At 42.1% G+C, this 23,973-nt stretch overlaps 1 protein-coding gene across 4 annotated transcripts in view; it reads right to left on the bottom strand.

The window, feature by feature from the left end:
• The window catches only part of tcf4 (transcription factor 4), a 302,082-nt gene that overhangs the window by 233,397 nt on the left and 44,712 nt on the right, over positions 1 to 23,973 (bottom strand). The window lies entirely within an intron of this gene.

The following is a 23,973-nucleotide window of genomic DNA, read 5'->3' as shown; positions in this document are numbered from 1 at the left end:
AACCGGGATGGACAGAAAAATACCGTCAACACCAGGAAACAAGGGTTGCATTGTTCTCGATGTTTCAAACCGCAGTTGTGTTGTATTTATGGCTTCAAATGTACACAGGGGCTGCTATGGTGAACATACTAGTCCTCAGATGCACATTCAAATCACTCAGATAATCATGTGAGTGATCACCACTTTTATCACATCCCTTTCATCACTTAATAATACATATAATATTACTGTAAGGTGTCTATATTCAACTACTGGAGCGTAAATCATTCTCTCTGTCCATGCTCCATGTCATTAAACATTATTGATTATGATTGTAGAGCCTTTTAATGTGTCTTTGTGAAATGTAATGGTCCTTTAAGCCTTCTGCAGACCAATAATCCCCTCTGTCATTCCACTGCATCCGTGATGTTATATCTGTCAAAGGTCAGCCTGCTGACTGAGAATCACAGCTGACCTGATAATGGCTCTAGATGGAAAGTAAGGGGATCACCAGTGTTATTACAATACATCAGGGAAACAATGTCTAATTCTTGAGATAAGACAGCTCGATTATAGAAAAACAAATCATTATCATATCATATCTATATTGAATTCCCGATTATTTAACACAATTACTCATTGGTGCGGACACCAGCGTGTAGCAACTATTGCAGATGATGTGCTTCTGTTCCCAGACAATGGATTTTGCTCACCAAACTGCTGCTACTCTCCCACCGCCATCTTCACTCGCACTGATTTTATTAATGCTGCCAGATACCACAAACAGGACCTCGCTGACCATTGGCTGAGTGAGTTTATTCTTTCGGGAGGGGCGGACAGTGCACACGTCGTTCAAAACCCTTCTCGATTACAGTGGTTTTGTGATTGTTAGGAGCCAAAATCGCGATCAAATTTGGATTAATTGCACAGCCCTATCTTGAGATATTTGACTAAAGACCATACATGTCAACCTCATGGTGGACAAGTCAGGGGATGACCAAAGTCAGTAGTCTTCATCCCCTGGGGACCATGAATGTGTTTATACAATTGCGTGGCAATCCATCCAATAGTTGTCACGATATATCAGTCTGGACCAAAACAGTAGATCGACTGACAAGATTCAGCATCATGCTGTAGCTCTATAAACACAATAATCTAGTTTACCGCTGTCTTACGAAGAGGGTAAAGGAAGTAAAAAATAAAAAATAAAGTGTGACTTTGACCCAGGAGACAGCGATTCACATCCTCCAACATCTCCTACCAACAACGACCACCAGATTGTTCTAACCAGAACCAAGTAGTTGCTGTAGTCTAAACTAAACCAAACTTTAACCATAGTGGTGGCCAATCCAACATGTCATATGAATCATTTTTCTAACAACCATATCACACTGACAAAGAAACAAAATTTGTTGTTCAAATATGAGGACTTGTTGGACGTACAGAGGCACTGACAAGTGACATCACCAGAGAGGGAGGGGAAGGGATGTTTGTTGTACATAACTGGTAGATCAGTTCATCCAGGTCGAGATACGTGCAAACGCTGCTACTCGCTTACAACGCACACACACACACACACAAACACACACACGCGTCACAGTCGTCTCATCCATTGTAGTGCACAAATCTCTCCTCAATAGGCTCACCATTGTGTCAGTGTGTGTATAGTGAGCAGCTTACATTCATTGTCGAGTCATTTGGAATGTCAGCTTATCTGTGTGTTTGAGCGTGTGTGTCTGTATGTGTTTAAGTGCATTTATGTGTGTGTGTGTGTGTGTGTGTGTGTGTGTGTGTGTGTGTGTGTGTGTGTAACCACAATAGAAATAAACAGGTTTAGTTACAAAAAGCCACCTGGAGTCAAACCAAAAGTCACTACCTCAACAAAAGTGCCTTTTGGGCTACAAATTTGTGGAAGAGAATAGAATGTGTGCGGGTTTAGTGAAGATTACGCAAAAAACACTTGATGGTAAATTGGATTTAGGGAACATACTCTTGATCAGTAGTAACACGTATGCCACAGTCATTTGGATTGAAGGAATGGGTATTCAATGACCGGGTGGATTTTGCAAAACAAACAACTGACGAACATCTGGGTTCAGGGAACACACACTTGTGCGACACAATCGACAACTAATTCAAATTTACTGGAACACATCATTAATTGGGAAAATGAATACAGGGATTAACCGCTAAATCAACTGGATTTAGACAACCAGATGAATTTAAGGACGATGGAATTCATGTAATACACACTCGATCGGTTTGGCTTTAGGGAACCTACACTTGGGAATCAGGTGGATTTCTGGAACACCCGATCAACTGGGTCTAGGAATTAAGAAATAAAATCAACTCGATTCAAGGAATAGTCAATCATTTACATGTAAGAAACATAGATAGTGATATGTTGGATTTAGGAAACACCCTTGAATAGTAAGATTTAGGAAACACACACTTGATAAACTGAATTTAGGGAACACGTTATGATCGATTGGATTTACAGTATAGGGGAGACTTGGGAACTAGAGGGATTCAGAGAAGATATTAGGATCGTCGGGGGTTTAAGGAACACAGACTCTAGGTCAAGACACACTTGATCAGTTTGATTCAGGGAACACACACTGGATCAATTGGGTTTAGGGATAACACACAGCTGATGGATTTAGGGAACAAATATCATGATTGGCAGCATAACAATATCTAGGGTTTCTAAAAAAAAAAATGCAGATTGATGTAAGCTTTGTTATTGCAAGAAGAAGGAAAAAGTTATAACCAGACATCAGTGTGCAACCTGTCAAGCTGATCAATATTTTCAAAAAGTTGAATATTTAAATGGTAATTATATTGGTTTTGTATTTAGAGATCCTCCTGATCTTCAAAACACGTGTTTTTGCCCAGTGACTATGACCTGTTTGGAAATGGGAGAGGAAAAAAAAAGGGGGGGGGGGGGGGGGGGGGGGGTGAAGCAATTTGATGCTAGCTGGTCCAGATCCCAGAGAAGTGGAAGTGAGGGGTGGGGAGGAAGAAGATGAGGATGAAGAGGACAGCAATTAGAGAAAACATCCTTCAGTATTCAAGAGTAAGAGGAGGTGAGATTGGAAGAGAGGGAGGAGAGGAAGAGGAGGAGAGAGAAACCCAACTTGGTGTGCAGGAGTTCAAAGATGTGGAGGAGGAGGAGAGAAGGAGGAGAGAAGGAGGTGTCCATGTGTCCTGCACCTGATAAGGCCTCCGATTGAGGGCTATAAATTACACCAGAGAGAGAATTTACACACAAGTAGGAAAACACACAAACTCTTAGAAGCACACACACACCCCCTCTCTCTCTCTCTCTCTCTCTCTCTCTCTCTCTCTCTCTCACACACACACACACACACACACACAGTGCAGGTCATCTATCATCAGTTAATGAACTTAGACTGACAGACAGCTCCATGTCTCTCACACTGATCCTATTAAGACCTGCTTGACACAAAACAGACTCCTATTAATACAGTTACCCTCTGTGTGTGTGTGTGTGTGTGTGTGTGTGTGTGTGTGTGTGTGTGTGTGTGTGTGTGTGTGTAATCACTGAGGACAAAAACAGGGCTGTACCCGGGTATAACCATTGAGCCGCTCTTTGTATTATTTAAAATGATAACCCTAACCTTAACTAAGTAGTTGTGGTGCCTTAACCCAAAGGTTCCCAACCTTTTTTCCTTGGCGCCCCCCCTACTCATGTCTGAGAAAAGCTGAGCCCCCCCAAAAACCGAAGTTGAGGTAACTCTCGAGATAGAGCCTTACTTTCTTTTTTGATACAGAGCAGTTATCAGCACTGTTACGTTTCTCCGCCATGTTTCATTCATAAAATAGTGATGCCGAGGCGGCAGGAAAGACAAGGATACAACAAAATATATAGTTTTCATACAGACTTTTGTATACATAATATATTTTAGTGTATTATCATAATTTGTTTAACGTGCAAATATTTATTTTTTACCTCAACCTTAAACCAGATAAAGACTCGCGCCCCCCCTGTGATCTTTGCCGCCCCCCCTGGGGGTGCCCGGACCCCAGGTTGGGAACCACTGCCTTAACCTAACCTAGTAGGTTTTGTGCCTAAACATAACCAAACTGCGACTGTTTCACAATGTCAACGACGTGTTCAAAACCGTGACGTTACGTTTAGATATGAGGATGGAAACTCTCCTGTGAGTTGTATTTCCTAAACACCGCTAGCGCCGCTAATTTATGAAACGCTCCTTTGGGTCTTTAGCCTGGCTTCGCCCTCCTACGTACCACGTCCTTCAGTACTACATCTGGGTTTGCCGTATATTGCGGGTTTTCTCCGGCCAGTTTTTTACCGGTCCAATCAGCGAACAGAGGGATCGGCTGAGAACAACGACGTTGAGGTCGTGCGCTAGTTTGAGTTGTAGTTCCGTAATGGCGGTGGAGAAAGATGCGAGCGAAGCCATTCGGTCCGTGGTGGCAACGCTACCGAATATCCAGAAGTTAAAGCCCGAGCAAGAACAATCTTTGCTGAGTTTTGTTGGTGGCCGTGATGTCATGGCCCTCCTACCCACGGGGTTCGGGAACAGTTTGATTTTCCAGATCGCTCCGTTAGTGGTGAAGGAGTTGGCTAAGGCTAACGCTAGCAATGCTAAGCCGACGTCACGACCAAACGTTAGCGATTGGTTATGGCAGATCCAGAGTGGCTCTGGGCAGATCCAATAGTTTTAAACTTCAACAGAGTACCCGCCTTCAAGGAAGTTAACACTTGTCAATGGAGAGTGGCCAGACTCTCTGGACAAAAGAAATGTACGAGAGGACCAGGCTAATGGGTCTCGTTAGAGGGTAGGAATAAGCAACCCATATCGTCGTATGGTTTGGAGGACTTGTTCAAATAGAAATAATTGATGAATAAATGATTATGAGTATTATTAGTCCAGATTACAACTGGCCAATAATCTGTTAAAAAAATAATGACCAACAGGTAAAAACAACTACAATACAGGTATCACTGCCAAACTAATGGCAACATTTTTCCTTTCTGATGTAGCAGGGACACTCCCCGCATTCACCAGCTGACGCACATAGGTGTTACTGAGGTTACCGCATGATATTGAACAATATTATAGATCGCTTAGAGAGATCGCTTCCTTGATAGTTCCCATTAACAGCAGATTAACAGTCCCGGTCACAGGAACCAATAACTGAGATAGTACTTTTCTTTTAAGGGAGATCTTTTATTAGAATTTGTATCTGTGTTTTAATCCTGTATTCTTTTATTATTATGATAGCTTAAGTTTGTTTTAAAAAGCAAATCTCCCCAGTAGAGAAATATACTGAACTCCTGTTGAAAGTCACACACCAACCCCGTAACAATGTCATAAGCTTAATACATTTAACTTTGCAGCAATTTAGTTTTTTCTCTCAACACCAAAACAGTTCTCTTTAGGATCCCAGCAAGACCCCCCACCACCAAAAAATAAACAGTCTCACAGTCCCCTCTGGATAACGAAAAATAAACTTAGTGACGCCTTTCGCGACTAATAGTCAATCTTTGATTTTCATCTAGTGTTTAACTCAGATGTCGGCTCCAGCGAATAACAGTCTGTAAGCGTGAAAAATGGATGACTAAGAAAGACAGATTTTTTTAACTTGTTGCATAGGGCTGGCAAGCTATGAGACACTCTCTGGACAGATACCGGTGGGTGGCCGCGAGCCATCTTGGTTTGAAAGTGCCGGCATCCAGGCGGTCTGGCGGTGCGTCTGTGGCGCATGCCATGTGTGATACAAGCGGATGTGAATGATTGGAAGAGAGATAATTGGGGTGAATTCCGATCCCTGATCAGTTAAAAAAATGCCCCCATTGGCTCCAATCAGATGCGATCGGGATTGGGACATCCCTGATAGTTGATTTTTGGAATTCCTGCTAAAATCACAGATTAACTGTTGCACAATCCTGTGGTTGTTCTGCTTTGCTTTCACATCCCAAACGAACCACCCCGAAGTCCTTCTGGAACTATAGCCAGATCCAGAAAAACAATAAATGATAGCCCATCTTTTGTCAACATTCGGTGTAGCGGAGCGTTTGCGATGAATTAACCGTGACATTTTAAAGCGCGGTTATAGTGAAATCGGTTAACCACTGCGTCCCCGTTTTCAAGTGGTTGTCGCCTGTGTGTTTGGCCAGCACCAGAACTTCCAGACAGCTTCCACAGCCGCCGAAACTAACTGAACCAAATGGGCCAGCGCAACCGAGTCAGTTTGAATCATGCTACACTTACACTGTAGTTAGAGGTTATAATACCTCAGATATGCTGTAGTCTAGACCTCATAGATGTAGCAGGTAACGTTAACTGGATACACAAGCGATGAGCTGCTCTTCGCCGACCACAACATAATCACAAAAAACCCTCTCTGTGGTTTTTGTGAAGGTATTCACTGAAAATGTGCTTTAACGGTTAGAGAGATTGTGTTACCTGCGACAGACATTCACCATGAAAAGAGATTTTTTAATTCAACAAAAACGTTGTGCGTATTATAGGGGAATAAGAAAGCATGTCGACAACCTTTACAGACAGACACACACACACACTAGTGTTGATGATGGTAATAAATGGTCTCTGATTGACAGAAATGAGGACAGTGGTCATGCTGCGAGAACATAAGTGTGTGTGTGTGTGTGTGTGTGTGTGTGTGTGTGTGTGTGTGCGTGTTGGGGGATGGGTAATGGGCAAGGCCGACAGTTAATTATAGCGTTTGGTTGGGAACCAGATGAGAACAGTGGGGCTATAGAGCTCGCACAGGTGCAAACCTACACACACACACACACACACACACACACACACACACACACACACACACACACACATATTAAACTTTCCATACACACACACACACACACACACACACACACACACACACACACACACACACACACAAACAGCGTGTGATGATCAGACTGTCATCAGATCTGTTTAGGTCTTCTCATGGCCCTGACAATTAAGAATTAAAAAGATGAATGTTTTTGTTCTTTAACTGACAAATATCATCAGAAGTCGACATATGGGCCTCGGCTATGAACAAAGATTCAATGAAACACAATAGATAGAATAAATCACAATAATTTAAAAAAACTGAAAAAAAGAGTTCTTGAGTAATATGAAAACTGGTAATATGGAAACATTTAGCTTTCACACAAGAATGAAAAGAAGACTTTCTAACCTTCACATTCACTGGAGGTACCCTGAAGACTCCTTTTCAGCCCAAGTCGTCTGTGTAAATCAAAGCGTTTTTACACCTTCCCAACTGGGAACATTTCAGACACATCTCTCACGGAAACCACTGAGGCCACAACAAGCTCGCGGCCTTGAAGACAACATATATCAGAAATGACTTGACTGCACCTCCGAGCACAAATTCAACCAAACCTGTCAAGTAGCTATTGTTGCTGCTGTGGAGTGATGTGTAGTTTCCCGTCTGGTTTGGAACAAGTGGACTGAAGAGTCCACAGGGGTCAATCTCAAGGCCCGCGGGCCAGATCCGGCCCCTCCCAAATTTTGATCCGGCCCGCATATCAATTTAGGCACCAAACCAAAAAGACCATTAACTGTTTTTTAAACTGCAGTTACTGGGTATCCTGCTCTGCCTTTGAGAAAATGAAAGCTCAGATGGGCCGATCTGGAATCTTCTCCTTATGAGGTCATAAGGAGCAAGGTCACCTCCTCTTTCTCTGCTTTGCCCGCCCAGAGAATTTGGCCCACCCATGAGAGAGAGACATCATGGCTTTCAAATGAGCAAAGTAGCAGTTGGTCAAGGCCACACCCCCACCCTCCACCTTGCCCCCCCTCTCTCCTCCTCAATAGATGCAGACACAGAAATGGCACATCCTAAGGAAATCTCATTGTGGGACTGGCTCTAGTGGCTGTAATTCTGCACCAAGGATGAATTTTGGGAAAGAGACTTCAGATACAGTATTAGGGGACCACTAAGGTCTATATAAAAGAGACTTCAGATACAGTATTAGGGGACCACTAAGGTCTATATAAAAGAGACTTCAGATACAGTATTAGGGGACCACTAAGGTCTATATAAAAGAGACTTCAGATACAGTATTAGGGGACCACTAAGGTCTATATAAAAGAGACTTCAGATACAGTATTAGGGGACCACTAAGGTCTATATAAAAGAGACTTCAGATACAGTATTAGGGGACCACTAAGGGCTATATAAATGAGACTTCAGATACAGTATTAGGGGACCACTATGGTCTATATAAAAGAGACTTCAGATACAGTATTAGGGGACCACTAAGGTCTATATAAAAGCACCCGAAGATCACCATGTCATGGGACATTTAACATAGCTGCCCGTTAATTTACTTGCAATTGACTAATCAATTAATGGACAAATGGTCTCAGCTTTAATTGTGTCACTCCCGGCTCTTCTTATAATTTCACTTTGACTGACACATTTATACCTTTCAGCGCTTATACTGCAACAGACTCTTCAACTCCTTTCAGCACTTGACTCTTTCAGTCAGTTAATGCTTCACATCCTTCCAGTAATTCAGTTTTAACTGCCACTTAAAACTTCTTTCAGTGGTTCAGCTTGAGGCTCAACTTAATTTCCTTTAAAGGTCCTATGACATGCTGCTTCTTGGATGCTTTCATATAGACCTTAGTGGTCCCTAATACTGTATCTGAAGTTCTTTTCTCATTTGAAAGCCATGATGTCTCTCTCTCATGGGTGGGCCAAATTCTCTGGTCAGGCAAAGCAGAGAAAGGGGAGGTAACCTTGCTCCTTATGACCTCATAAGGAGAAGATTCCAGATCGGCCCATCTGAGCTTTCATTTTCTCAAAAGCAGAGCAGGATACCCAGGGCTCGGTTTACACCTATCGCCATTTCTAGCCACTGGGGGACCATAGGCAGGCTGGGGGAACGCATATTAATGTTAAAAAAATGCATAAAGTGAAATTGTCATGCCATGGAACCATGGAACAGCTTCCACTTCACTAGTTCACGTCAACTTCAAATACAACTTACTTTCCTGACATATCTTCAACTTCAGCTATCAATGTGATACAAAAAGACCTTTCAAACACTCCAAAGACTCAACATGTTGAGATACTGATGCATCAAACCTGAACACAACATCAACATTATGAAAAGCAGAAAGAAAGACACACACGCATGAATTAGCATAACTATTTACCTGTCAAATTGTTCGAGGCACAAACAACAGGTTAGATTGTGTAGGAAGGCAGAGGAGAGGAGATGAGAGGAGAGGAGAGGAAATAAGAGGATAGGAGGGAAGGAAAAAGTAGAGGAAACCAGATAAGAGATTCTGAGGAGAAAGAAGAGAAGAAAACAAGAGAGGAGTTGTTGAATATCTCCAAAATATGAAACCTTTCTAAATGCAATGCCTTATAAAACAGAAGACAACGGGGGACATAGGAGATGAGAAGCAAAGATCATTTTATATAACACAAAGAGAAGCTTCTTGTACTCACTGAACTACATTCATGTTATTATTCTGGGTAATCACACACACACACACACACACACACACAGTAAGAATTAAGAATCAAATTACGTCTCTATATCTTCTCCTGTAAAGCTGCTTAAACTGTCCAACACCCACAATCCCACAGTGTGTGTGTGTGTGTGTGTGTGTGTGTGTGTGTGTGTGTGTGTGTGTATGTGTGCTTGCTTGCGTGCGGCTGGACAAGCAGAGGAAGTGATGTAATGATCACATTCAGGAAGTTGCCCATGTCCTGTTTTGTTACATGATTCATTCTCTCTCTCTCGCTCTCTCTCTCTCTCTCTCACACACACTCTCTCCTCTACTCCCTGCTTTCTTTCCCTTGCTTCCCTCTTTCCTTTCCTCCACCTTTTTCCTTCTCTCCCTCCATTTGCTACTTTCACCTTTTCCTTGCCTCCCCTTCTATTCATCTTTCTCTCCCTACCTTCTCTCCCTCTCTTCCTCCTGTTGCATATCCTCTCTTTACTCTTCTTCTGACTTCTTCCTTCCTTCCTTCCTTCCTCTTTTCTTCACTTATTGCCTTTTTCTTTCTTTTATTCATTTAATCCTTCTTTCTTCCCGCTCTCCTTTCATTCCTTTCCTACATTTATTTTCTTCTCTCCCTCCTTCCCCTTTCTTATTGCCGTTTTAGCCTCCTTTCTCTCCTCGTCTCCATTGAGGAGCCCTTGAGCAAGGCACAGCAGCAGACGGCACCTCCATCTCAATCTGGACACACAGAGCTTGAAGAAGAAACTCTTCCCTCACTCTGTCTCCGTGGTTACGGAGCTCTGATCGAGAGGACAGTTGGAGATGGGGATGGAGATGCCACATCGATTGGCATCTTGTTACCATAGTAACGAGGAGGGAGAGAGAGAGAGAGAGAGAGGACAGGAATGACCATAATCAAGGCTGGAAGAATAGGTTTCCATGGATAGAGGACAAACATGTGTATTGTGTATTGTTTGGTGGTTATTATTGATGGACTTTTGTTGACAGGAGTTTTCCTTTTGACTGAAAGTTTAGCTGTTCCAAGACCCAATGATCATAACATTCATTTCAAAGATGAACAAGCAAAATGTAACTGTCAACAAATAGAAAACAAATATATAGAATTATGGATTATTCATTGATATGATCAGATTTAAGGCCTAGATAAAAAGGAAAATAAGGTAAAGGTAATAAAGGTAGATTGAAGTCATAACAGAGTGTGAATTAGCATTAGGCCTGTAACAATTATTACATAATTGTCTAATTGCAATTCTTTTACATAATCGCCGTTTCTGTGTTTAACCAGAAACAGCCTTAGGTCTTAAAGGGTACGCCTGCTTATGTCCATTTAAGATAAAAAAATATATACAATGTTTTATTGACTTCATAGGCTGTGGACTGTTAATTAAATTATCTGGGTCACGTAACAGTGATATACAGTATAACCAAATGATGTATTCTGGGATTCATTCAAAACTTTTATATTATTTATATATATATATATATATATATATATATATATTTTTTTTTTTTTTTTTATTTGACTGAAAGAGACAATATTGTTAATCGCATTTATTTATAAGGACTACTAGCCAGACAAGCAGAGTATGAGGGCGTGCCACGCTAGCAGCTAGGCGAGCATTGAACTCAACTGCCAAACAAATACAACCCCATCGTTGCTACGATACAACAAAACAGCGTTGGGCGTTAGTTGGCTGACGCTAACGTTAGCTTGCTAATTCCACCCGGCACTAGGCGACAATGTACTAAAAAAAAGCTACTTAAGGGAACATGTAAGGAGGAAATCAGGGTTCAAGGGGTTAATGGCAAGAATTCCATTCATGTGTCTGTCTCACGCACATTCGCTAAATGTGTCAGTGTGTCCGTCAGAACCCTTTTTTTTTCGCACATGCACACACACATACACAAACACACAGAGGCCAGCATTTCCTGTCATTAGGCAGCAGAGCTGTTCTATAATTAGAACATCTGGACCCAAGTAAGTTTAGTGCCAGTGCCCCCCACACACACCCACACCCACACACACACACCCACACCCACACACACACACACACACACACACACACACTTCCATAAGAATGCAAACACACATCTAGACACACACAGGAAAACATTTGGAAACCATGTAACCACATGCAATCGCAGCAGCCAACACACACATGCACACACCAGAAATTGTACATGACTTATGTATATATATGTATATATATATATATATATATATATATACACACTACCGGTCAAAAGTTTGTGGTCACTTAGAAATTTCCATTCCACTCCATTCCAAACACAATACCTGCTGAGATCAGTTGTATTGTTTTTTTTAACCAGGGCAGCAGTTTTCAGATTACATTATGTGCTTACATAATTGCTAAAGGGTTCTCGACTGTTGTAGACAGAAGTGGCTGAAGAAATGCTTGAAATTCATGCTTTTTGGTCTAAATGTCATACCCAAATTAAAAGTGGTACAGCTCCCATATACTTTGACACTCAGGGGTGTGCCTGATATCATTGGAAAGGAAACATTCTCAAGTTTTTGTTACAAGTGTCAGGGCGATTCTAGGCCTTACAGACACAGAGTTACAGAGGCTAGAATGGAGATTTTTTATTTCTGTCTAAGTTATAAATCTGTAAAATTATTAAAATACACTGCTGTAAACACATCTGACAGGTGACAGACAACACAGCATTAGCCACGTCTCAGCTTACTACAGAAAAAAATTCAGAAGCTAAAAGACTCAAAAATGGATTTTATATGAATTCTTTTCTACAAATATGTCTGTGCGTTTTTTTATGTCTATTTGAAAAGTGCAAATAAAAAAGCCAAAAAACTACAAAATACAACACTTCTCAAATACACAAACAAACCCACATCAATCACCTTTCCAATGATATCAGGCACACCCCTGAGTGTCAAAGTATATGGGAGCTGTACCACTTTTAATTTGGGTATGACGTTTAGACCAAAAAGCATGAATTTCAAGCATTTCTTCAGCCACTTCTGTCTACAACAGTCGAGAACCCTTTTGCAATTATGTAAGCACATAATGTAATCTGAAAACTGCTGCCCTGGTTACAAAAAACAATACAACTGATCTCAGCAGGTATTGTGTCTGGAATGGAGTGGAATGGAAATTTCTAAGTGACCCCAAACTTTTGACCGATATATATATATATATATATATATACATACACATATACTGTATATCAGTCACTTGTGTCTTTTGTTTTTTCTGCTTGTTTTTCTGCTGTTTAGTTAAAAAAAAAAGAACATTAAAGCAAAAAAACAAACAGCTTGGAGAGCTAATGGCACGCTAAATGAAGAGAGAGAATAGCTCGTGTAGACAGAGAGACAGACAGAAAGGAGAGAGAAAAAACACCAGCGAGTTCAAACATGGTTTTCTTGAATCAGCCGGGTTGCGTGTGTTTTTAAAGACAGCCGAGCTCAGAGCCCACAGAGGCCTTTCCAAAAAGAGAGATTAATATTTATAATAAGAAGGCCGATCCTTTTTGTTTTATTATTTATTTTTATTTTTTTTCTCTCCATCTCTGCGGTGGAGGAAGAATAAGCGGCGCAGGCGATTCCTTTGACAAACCCCCTTCGTCTCTCCGACACAGGCCCGTGTGAAGTCGAGCCAACTGTGGCTTAGATCTCTACACACCATCACAACCAGAGGAACAAAAGGAAACTAAAAAAAAAAAAAAAAAAAAAAAAAAAGGGACAAAATCCATGTGCAAACTGGTTGGAAGCTAAAAAGCAGCAGAGTTAGCAAAACTTTTACAAATACTAAGTGAAAACAATGTAGATGAAGGCGCAGAGCCAAAAGCCTGGCTGGAAACTATAGCTGTAAGCAGAAGAAGAAAAAAATGGAAACAGGGTTTATTGAAGTGGTTACTGATTTAATAATGACATGATTGTGCAGTTATGATTGGAACACTTCATGTTTACAGTAGCTGGGAGTCTTCTAAACTGTTGCAGCCTTCTACAAATGTGAATTAGTGTTACTAATTTCACCAAAGACTTCTGTGTTCCCACTGAAGCCCTGCATACTGCCATGACTTCACTATATGCATACATACTACAACTCGAGCCAAGAAAACTCCATGGAGTTTACTTAAAGGTCCCATGGCATGAACATTTAACTTTATGAGGTTTTTTAACATTAATATGCATTCCCCTAGCCTGCCTATGGTCCCCCAGTGGCTAGAAATGGTGATAGGTGTAAACCGAGCCCTGGGTATCCTGCTCTGCCTTTGAGAAAATGAAAGCTCAGATGGGCCGATCTGGAATCTTCTCTTTATGAGGTCATAAGGAGCAAGGTTACCTCCCCTTTCTCTGCTTTGCCAAATTCCGTCTGTTTGGTCTTGGGAGGTTTCACAACTGTAATTTTGTAATCAAACTGAAATGTCCGAAAGTCTGCACCAAATGAGGTAGGTGTGAAAGCCCCCCTTACTTGGATCACGTACTTTTCTAATGTCAGAACAGCCAGGTGTAAATGCAACTCTGGTCCCATTTACACTTGTGTCTCGTGTGCTTAGCCACATACTGTATAAGCTTGTCTGCCAATCACAAACCTAATTGCCCCACTCTAGTCAGGCAACCCAGTCTCACGCCAGTTCGTGAAATGGTCACGTTATTTTGATTCGTGTACAGGTCACGATTTTCAAATGTGACCATTCCACAAACTGCCATGACACTGGGCTGCTCTGGGGGACACAACAACGGGGAAATTAAACGCCACACGCCAGCCACAACAACGGGACGGTTGTGGTTAGGAAAAGAAAGAAAAAAAACGGGAAAGGAACCGCCACACACGCAGGACACGCCGACAACAACGGGACGGGTTGTGGTTAAGGAGAGACTAACGCGGAAAGGAACTGCAACGCGCGGGATGCGAACCCCGGGTCTCCGGGGTGAAAGTCCTGTTTTTGGTTCGACCCGTCCACCCCCCCCCCCGACTAACCTTCCTGTGCGGATTTTCACCTTGTCGGTACTACTCGCTACCGTCATCGTTCTGTGATCGCGAAATATGCTTCCCGTTGAAATACATTACTTTAAAATTCGTGCTCACCACACGAAAAAAAAACCCCAACATTATTGTGTTCAGGACACGAATCAATAGATCCAATAACGTGAATATTTCACGAACTGCCGTGAGACCGGGCTGAATCAAGAGGGTGGGGGGTATTGCACCTGAAGCTGTTTGGTAACAGCAACAAAAAAAAATGTCAGTAGAAGAATAACTTGTACACTTTGGCAGTTCAGTTTCAATTTAAAAGTAACAATTAGGTTGCTAAGAATGCATGCATATGCAAAAGATTTGTCTTGTCTTTAGGGGCTCTCTCTCACCCAGACAGACCAAGGCTCTCTCACCCACACAGATCACTCAGTGGTTCACTGGAGCCTCATTTCAGCCAGACTCTCAGACTCTTACCCCCACTGACTGCTAGCTGACATAGTAACAGTTGGGAGATGGAAAGGTGTGTCTCGGAGGGACAGGTTCATTCACACCTTTTTCATCTGGCTTTAATTCGAGAACATCATTTGCCTTGATGCCTTCTTGGACGCATCTACACTTGTTTTTAAACCGATAGCTAGTGATTTCACCCGAGACACATAAAGTGGCTAAGTGTAGATGGGATACAAGACACATTAGAGCAATCAGATGTCAATCTGATTATTCAAACTGCCTCTGGCAGGGCTGTAAATACTTTTGAGGACCCTGAGTAGAGTGCGGATCGAGCCGCATTTTTCTGCCCGAGGCCGGCCCAAGTCCGACAGGAGCAGTGACCGAACCCGGCCCGAGCCCGACAGGCATTAAGATATTTGTGTCCGAGCCCGACCCGAGCCAGACGCAGGTAAAATCTCATTTTTTTTTCTATTACTAATGAAACATACGTGCGTTTGTGTGGAAAGCCCACTTGTATTAAGCAACTGAAGGAAGGCATTCGGAAAGGTCAACAGATGAGCGCATCAGCGCGCACAGGGCAACAAGCGCATGTTAATGAGCGATTTAATTTCAAATGTTCAATGGCTTAATCTTTCCTGATTGCTTCGTGGTCAGAAAACCAGGGGAGACTGGTTACCTCCAGGGCTGAGGTTATAAAATGAATAACTTAAATTGTTGTTAAAATCCCGTTTCTGGTGAGCAAATGAATGAACTTGGCTTTCAGTCTAGGGGTTTATTTCGGACACCGCACGCACTGTGTACAAAACTTAAAACTTATTCCACCAACTGTGGTCCGGTAGCATCTACACGTCTGCATCCTCTTTCTCTATCTCTCTTCTGCCCACTTTCCACACACACACACACACACACACACACACACACACGCACTGAGCTCTCTTAAAGGAGCCGCAGCACCATTTTACAACGAATGCCTTATCGCGCTGATGTGACCAAGCCCGACCCGACCCTGAACATCCTTCCTAAATATCGGTCCAAACTCGGCCCGGCCCGTCAGGTCCCGTCGGGTCACGTCGGGCTAGTGTCGGGTATCCATCCTCTAACCCTGAGGTCATGTCATTTTCTGGTAATCTGGGGGTTTTATAGCAACTTAGGTGGAGTTGACATTAAACTCATATTCATACTTGGTGAATATGTTCTAGGCTGATTCCAGGCCACTTCTTTTGACTCAATATATTGTTGAAAAGGCAAGAAGCACAATCCATCCCTGTAACTAAGTAGTAGTAGCCACTTTTACCTGTGCTAATGCAGGCTGTTCTCATAAACCCTTCGTAGATATATCAAACTTTATTTATTTCTATAGCACATTTCATATAAGTTAATATAACACAATGTGCTTCGTACAAAAAAGTGCACTTACAAATAAAACACTTTATACATAGTTATACAGAGGATATTAGGCACACGCACACACACACACACACACACACACTTAAAAGATCAACATTGAACAGCGACAAACTGTTAATCATAAACCTCTTTAAAAAGAAAGGTTTTTATCCTTTTTTTATATAGCTACGAAAAGCAGTGCACTGTAATTGGTATGGGTTCCAGGTATTTATTGCTGTATGCACCACAGTGACTGCTGCTGTATAAGGTCACGAAGATGTGCGAATGGGTGAGGTCGGGGTGGATAAGTGGGTCATGAAGCAGAGCTTTCGAGACCTTCAGCCAGCAAACGCATGTTTGTGTCCCAGGAGAACTCCTTAAGGTGGCTGGTGGCTAAACTCAACTGCGGTGTACTCACCTCACGGTACTCTGTACCCGGCTCACAGTAACCTTTTTCTCAGCCAAATTTAACTAACTGTAAAGACCGTAGGGCTGGGCGATATGGAGAAAATCAGATGAGACAATACTCTCGACCAAATACATCGGTGTCGATATTGGGACGATATTGAAGGGTTGGCCACTTTCACAACATTTTTTTTTTTTTTTTTTACGATGAGATTTTAGATACATGTATATAATCATCAATAATGTGGTAAAGTGGGGAAAAAAGTTCCAGCTATATACTGACGAACAAATCTGCAATTCTTCAAACGATATTCCCTCAAAATGTTTCACAACAGAGTCTCTGAGAAAATTGAGCTTGTTATATTTTTATGAAACGTAATTGCATATCACGATGTCTCGATATATGATTCCATCACTATATGATTCCACTGAAACACGATCAATTATCACATTGAGTTATTGCCCGGCCCTAAAAGACCGCTAAACTTAACTGTCATGTGACTGGTCGTAATGTGACCATCCAGGGCACCTAAATTCCGTAGGATATCATACGAATTGTCGTGCATATGTTTTTAGACAATATCATACGAAAACCTGTTGCTGAGAATGCATTGGATAATGGCAGCTGAAATGACCGTCAGTGTTTTGAGAGATTGATATCTCAAAAATATGACTTCAAACTACTTTCAACCACTCCCTTGAGGTAAACACCTGCGTCGATTGGTCCTCCTCGCCACAAACAACAGTCAGGTAGGAAGACAGGTTGACAATGAGACAGTGAGACAGTCACGCTGACAAAGAAAAGGCAGCGTTTCGGATGAGTTTTTGTCAGACTAAGTCTCTGGGTAGATCTGCGTTTGACAATTCAATTACGGCTCCTTCCCCTCGGCGGAGGTTCTTGTGTTTGTTGGCTTTAGAGAACTCTATCTCATAGACACCTGCCAGCTTAAAGCTAACGCAAGTGGAGGGGCGAGTGAGGGCCTAATCATACAGAGAGAGAGAGAGAGAGAGAGAGAGAGAGAGAGAGAGAGAGAGAGAGAGCAAAGGTTGTTTTTTTTTTAAACTGGGGAAAGTCCAGTTGGTTGGATGACGAGAAGCAAAATGTGCAGAGAAGCCTAGAAAGTAAATCCGGAAACAGTTGTGCTGTGTTAAACAAGCCCAGAGAATTGTACCTTGACATCTGCTTTTAATTAGCGGGGGATAAAAACCAGCACTCCATCTTGTGTTGCTCTTTTTCCCTCTCTTTTCTTCTATCAGCACTTGGAAAGCGGCCGATTCCTCCTTCCATCCCTCCTTCTATAAACAAACGCAGGTGGATCCTCCCTCCTACCTATCTCAATAATAATAATAATAAGAATAATAATCAAAATCCTTACAGTAGTCATTGCTCATTGCTTTTCTTTGCTTGTGCACACTGTCTCAGTGTTCGTCATGCATGCGTTGCTTATGACGAAGGCTGACACTTCTTACCTAACCCAACCTGAGGCCTCGAACACAACTTAGTCACCCGAGAGATGTCACACCGAAACAGTTCATCCCGGCTCAAACCCTTATCTGATTTTATTAGCACTAAAAACAACCTTTCCTTTATTTATTCCTCCTCTTTCCTTTCTTCTCCCCTCGCCCTCACCTCCCTGCCTCCTCTCGCCGCTCCTCCCCCCCTTCCTTCTGCCTTCATCTCTCCCTGCCTCTCTTTACTTTCTTTTTCTCCTTCCCTTTTATCTTCCGCCTGTCCTCGCTCTTTCGCGGCATCCTGTCGTCGAGTGTAAACATGACTGAGCGCCGAGCCGGAGGGGTTCGAGTCCTATCAGCTCTGCCTCCGCTCTAGTCCTCCTCCAGTCATGGCCCCTCCCGCTGATGCCGCAGAGGGGAAAAAAAAAATAAAAAATAAGAACTCCACCGCTGGAATAGGTGACAACTGCTTTTATGTGACAAAACAGCAGAGGAATCTGAAGGTGATCTGGTTTAAAAGGAAAGCAGGAACCCTTTACACGCTGAAACCTCTCTTCTAGAGTTGGTGTTAAGTAGGGCTGGGCGATATGGAGAAAATCAGATCTCACGATATTCTTGACCAAATTCCCCCGATATTGATATTGCGTCGATATTCTAGGGTTGACAATTGGTGCTTTAACTAAATATCTTCCCACTTAGATTTATTTTATTTTATATTAATGTGGACATGATGTCTAATTGGGTAAAGGCAAATAAGAGAACAGCTAGAACAGTCTGGTAAGTTCAGAAAAATACATCACTTTACTGTAATGGAGGCTTTAAAACCCGTAAAAGATACTACTTATGTCATATCACGATATTACGATATCCAAACGTCTAAAACAATATCTAGTCTCATATCACGATAAATATAATATCGATATATTGCCTAGCCCTAATGTTAAGATACTTTTAATTACTCAGAAATCATTGCAGTCAAGTAGAAAAAAGAAAAGACTCTAGGCCAGGGGTTCTCAGAATGATTACTTCAGGTCTGGAAAGATTGTCAATAACAAAATAACATTTCATCAACTCAATTAGAACTTTCAAGCAACATACATTCAAGTGGAGTACTGCTTGTGGCAAAACCTCAGGATGACAAGGAACCATTTTAGACCATAACATCCCATCTCTGCTGTCAGATGTCCATTTAAATCCCCAATCTCTGCTCCAGAGAAGATTAGTTTAATGATCCCGTGACCTTTCCTTTTGCACAACCCTCAGTTGGCATCTCTACGGTAAGGCTCTAATGACAACTAAATCATCAGTACGCGGTTTGTTCTGTCCTACACTTAGCATTGTGGCGGTAATAAACACTGCAGCTACTTTGAGCTGCTGCAACACAGGCCGGTCTTTGCATACCAGAAACGTGTCTGACGCGGCGCTGCTGCTAGCCTTGTCTGGACACATGTATGTTTCCCATTGATAAAATGAAATACCATGTTAAACATAAATATATACCGATCTGATTACAGCAAAGACAACGTCGGCAGTATTGACGGCAAAATAGGCTCCAGAATGTTTTGTTGTGTCAAAATGACATAGAAACATATTTTCCTATTCTATTTCTTTTCTATTTTCACGCAGCTGACACGCTCGTAACCGGCCTCGCTCCCAGACACTTGGTCAGGTGCCTTTGGTGTAAGTTAATGACGTAAAGGAGTCTCCTTTAGCGTCTCAGTCAGATGCAGGGGTTTCCAACTAACTCCAAAGTAATCCCCTCCGTGGCGATATTTGACGCTTTAAGTTCCCCTTTGGTGTCATTTCTTAACTCGCTTGGTCGGGACTCTCGGTGACACTTTTTGACGCTCTGGGTCGGGACTGATTTGGTGTAGTTTTTAGGTTAGGGAAAGATCGTGGGTGGGGTTACAAAAATGTACGTTTAAGTGACACGCGCGACAACAACGGGACACAAACCTGGTCTCCTAGGTAAAAGTCTTCCCATCCACCACCCCAACCGGATTTTTGGATCTTTAATACCACTCGCTACCGTCGTTGCTCTTTATACACCGTGTTCCAAATGATTATGCAAATGATATTTTTCACTGATTTTCCTAAATAGTCGATGCAAATGACTAATAATTTTCAAGTCACCAATCGTTGGGTGTAAGTCGAATTTCATTGAACAAACCACCCAATGAAAACAGCATTTTTTTTAAAAATATTTCATTTACTCAAAATGCACTGTTCCAAACTATTATGCACAACAGAGTTTCAAAGCATTTTATAGGTTGTAAAGAACTGAAAATGGTATTTTTCTGAATTTGCAGCATATTTACTGAAATCAAAAGCTATTTCAATCAAACACATCTTAACAGGTCAAGTCACATGTTAACATAGGAGCCCTTCTTTGATATCACCTTCACAATTCTTGCATCCATTGAACTTGTGAGTTTATGGAGAGTTCCTGCTTGAATGTCTTTGCAGGATGTCAGAATAGCCTCCCAGAGCTGCTGTTTGGATGCAAACTGCCTCCCACCCTCATAGATCTTTTGCTTGAGGATGCTCCAAAGGTTCTCAATAGGGTTGAGGTCAGGGGAGGATGGGGGCCACACGGATGGTGACTTGAAAAATCATACTGGACATTTGCATCGACTATTTGGGGAAATCAGGGAAAAATATCATTTGCATAATAATTTGGAACACCGTGTACTATGGAACAGACGCTAAAGTGTACGTTTTGCGTTGGTATCCGATGCTGAGAGCCACTGACCAAGCGTCGGTATTTGGCGAGTTGGGAGCGACTGACTACTGACGGCTTCAACGCTGTCCAATAAAAACTTTTTTTAATCTCCATTTTTGGTAACTTTGCCACTTCTTACGTAGCCATATTTACCTATTTATTTTTAACCGATATGATTTTAACCTGTGTGTGTTTTCTTAACTACAGCTTTTTAGCTTCACAAGGTATAGCCCTGGATTTACTTACTGCTGGTATAAGCAAAATTGTGCCTCCCACGTCGTTCAATAATTCATCCCTGATCTCCACTTCATCCACTACACCTCTTGATATTTGAAGAAAAAAAAAAAAAAAAAAGAAAGAAAAATACTTCCTGATTATTTCATCTCAGACTGAAACTCTGGAGGTCTGTAAAGTGCTGCAGCAGTTACCACAGTCTGTCACAATGTATTTGGGTGTCATGAACCTTTGCGGTTGGGACGGGATTATAAATAGCTGCACATGCACACACACACACACTCACATCACATGCACCTGTACAGGAAGAGCCCTGTGCATTAGTTATGTAGCAGTTGGTCTGTGGCGGTAATGAAGGGAAGTGAGAGCGGGGCTCAGGTGAATTCCATCAGATGACCACTGAAAACAACACAGTGTTATAGCAGCCATTTACTGAGAAACCAGTCCCACACAGTCACTCTGTGAAGAAAGAAACAAGCTACGCCCTGCACACCCAGAACCTTCCCACCAGCTGATTCAGCTCCTTCACTTTTTCCCTTCTGACGCAGACTGCGTGATGCTCAGCGGCTTCTTGCTGTCCGTAATGTTAGAGGCACATTACTCAAAATAATTTCACGACAGCGATTTGGACCACGGTTGAAACGATTCCTCGAGTAACTCGACTAATTTGATAACGCACAGAAAATTACTACACAGAATAGGCTTACGGGCTGTCTACGGGTGAGCTGAAAATGAAAAGAGAGAGGAAATAGCAAGGGGTGAAGAGAAGAAAAAAAGCCAGGGAAAATGACAGAAAGTGACCAAAGTTTGGAATCATTTCAAGATAAAACAAAACCTCGGTTCAATGTTTATATTGTAAAACCGAACTAGCTTACAGTAGCTACCACGTCAATGCTTCAGCATTTCAGCAGAAAGTATCCGGTCTAACGTTACAGTACATCGGAGCCTGAGGGAAATGTGATTAGTTTTGCTAGTATTTGGTTGTAAGCTAAAAAGAAAATATGCAGGAATGATAAATTCTGCAACGACAACCCGAGCTGGCAGCAAACTGTTCAGATTCTAGAAAGAGTCGTGAGCAATCGATTTAAGGCAAAATCGGGCCAAATCTGTCTTCCCAGATTAAGTGAAAACTTTGCCTTCATGGTGGCACTGCGTGATAAATCAGGGGATCACTAGGTCACACAGGCTTCATTTCCAGCATTGCTACGGTGCCGCCGGAAACTTCGGCCTGATGTCCGTCACGTTCTGTTTTCTTTGTGTTGGCGTTCTAACCTCCGGTGGATTTCTGAGGACTATGGTTAACAGATCTCTGCGGGGTAGATCCAGACAGCTAGCTAGACTATCTGTCAAATCGGAGTTCTTTTCCACGACTTAAACAACAAACAAAATTCCTTCCGGAGGCTATTTTGCAGAAGCACCCTTGCTCCTTCCGGAGCAAAACGATTGTGATTTCATCTATGTTGATTTTGCCGTGGCGGTGAAATATGAAAGCTACAGTTTATTGGAAAATAGCATTGTGGACACTGAATTTGATGAATTTACTGTTACCCAGATGAGACAAGAAGCTAACGTTAGAGAACGCTGCCATCCCTGTGACTCCCACGTTGTATTAACGTTACTGTTTAAAACGTTTTCCAGGTTAGTGGGGGTGCATACCGCTCAAAACCAACATGAAAAACGTAGCTAGTAATGTTCACTCAGCATTTTTTTTTTGGTGTTTAACAACTCTGTGTAAAATGAAGTTTCAGGTAACGGCACCCTACGGTACCGTCTATTTGCTGGATGGGTTCAAGGTAAGGTCGGTAGCTAACATTAGCAGATAAGCCCGTTGACAGCGACGTTATTGTTCATATTTTGGCGCAATGTTTCAAACAGTAGTAGTGGTCAAAGTGACTGAAATTGTGATGTGAGATGCTAAAAAGAATCTACACGCTGTTTTCAGGTACACACGGTTCTGTACGTACACTTTTAGTAAGGATCCTATGCACAGTTTTATAAATGAGACCCCTGGGGAGCATTAAAATCCATACAAAATTCTACAGCAAGCCGTACAGTAGTTGTCAGACAGTGGCAAACCAACCGACTGACCAACCAACAGAATAAGTGATCGACATGTCCATCCCTATAGGGAGCAATGCTGATAGCATGGCTAATAACAGGAATCATTTAGAAACAATTACCACACTACATGAAACATAGAAAAGATTGGGTCCTAAAATAGAAAACAATAGACTTGCCAGAGGAAATACCAAAACAGCATGGCGTTCTCTGTCTGAATCCAGTATTTTAATTTATAATCTATACATAAGAATGCACCGTTGTTTGTTTTCTCCATCACAAAATCCTAATATGTAATACAGGAACAGGTAATGGTTTGGCGGCTTGCTGAAGGACACTCTGACAGAAATGGATGCTGATGGACCCAGTAGGCGAGCCAGGGATCAAACTTGCGACCTTCCGGTTACAGAACAGTTTATCTACCAGCAGGTCACCAGTCACCAGCCTGCCATCTGTACTAACAGGTGGGCTGAGAGGAGGCAGGTTTGGGGGTACTGTACAATTAAAGTTAAAGGCAGAGCATTTAGACTAGGGCTTCTCTGATTAATCGCTCAACCTTTTACTCTCTATAAAATGTTACAAAATAGTGTTTCCCGTCACCTTTTCAAAAGGTTTGTCCGACAAACCCAAAAAGGATCAGTTTACAATCCGAGACGAGCAGAGTATCCTCGCATCTGAGAAGCTGGAACCAGAGAATATTTTACAGGTTTTTCCTTTGATGTAATCTTCTATATAGTTGTCACTTTATTTTCAGTCTATAAACTCATAGACTAATTGGTTCAGCACTAAATTAGATGAGTCCATTTTCATATCT

The sequence above is a fragment of the Perca flavescens genome, chromosome 16 (genome assembly GCF_004354835.1).
Source record: "Perca flavescens isolate YP-PL-M2 chromosome 16, PFLA_1.0, whole genome shotgun sequence".
In the NCBI taxonomy this organism is placed as follows: Eukaryota; Metazoa; Chordata; class Actinopteri; order Perciformes; family Percidae; genus Perca; species Perca flavescens.
The sequence above is the reverse complement of the archived record's forward strand: the minus strand, read 5'-3'. Positions and strand labels throughout refer to the sequence as shown.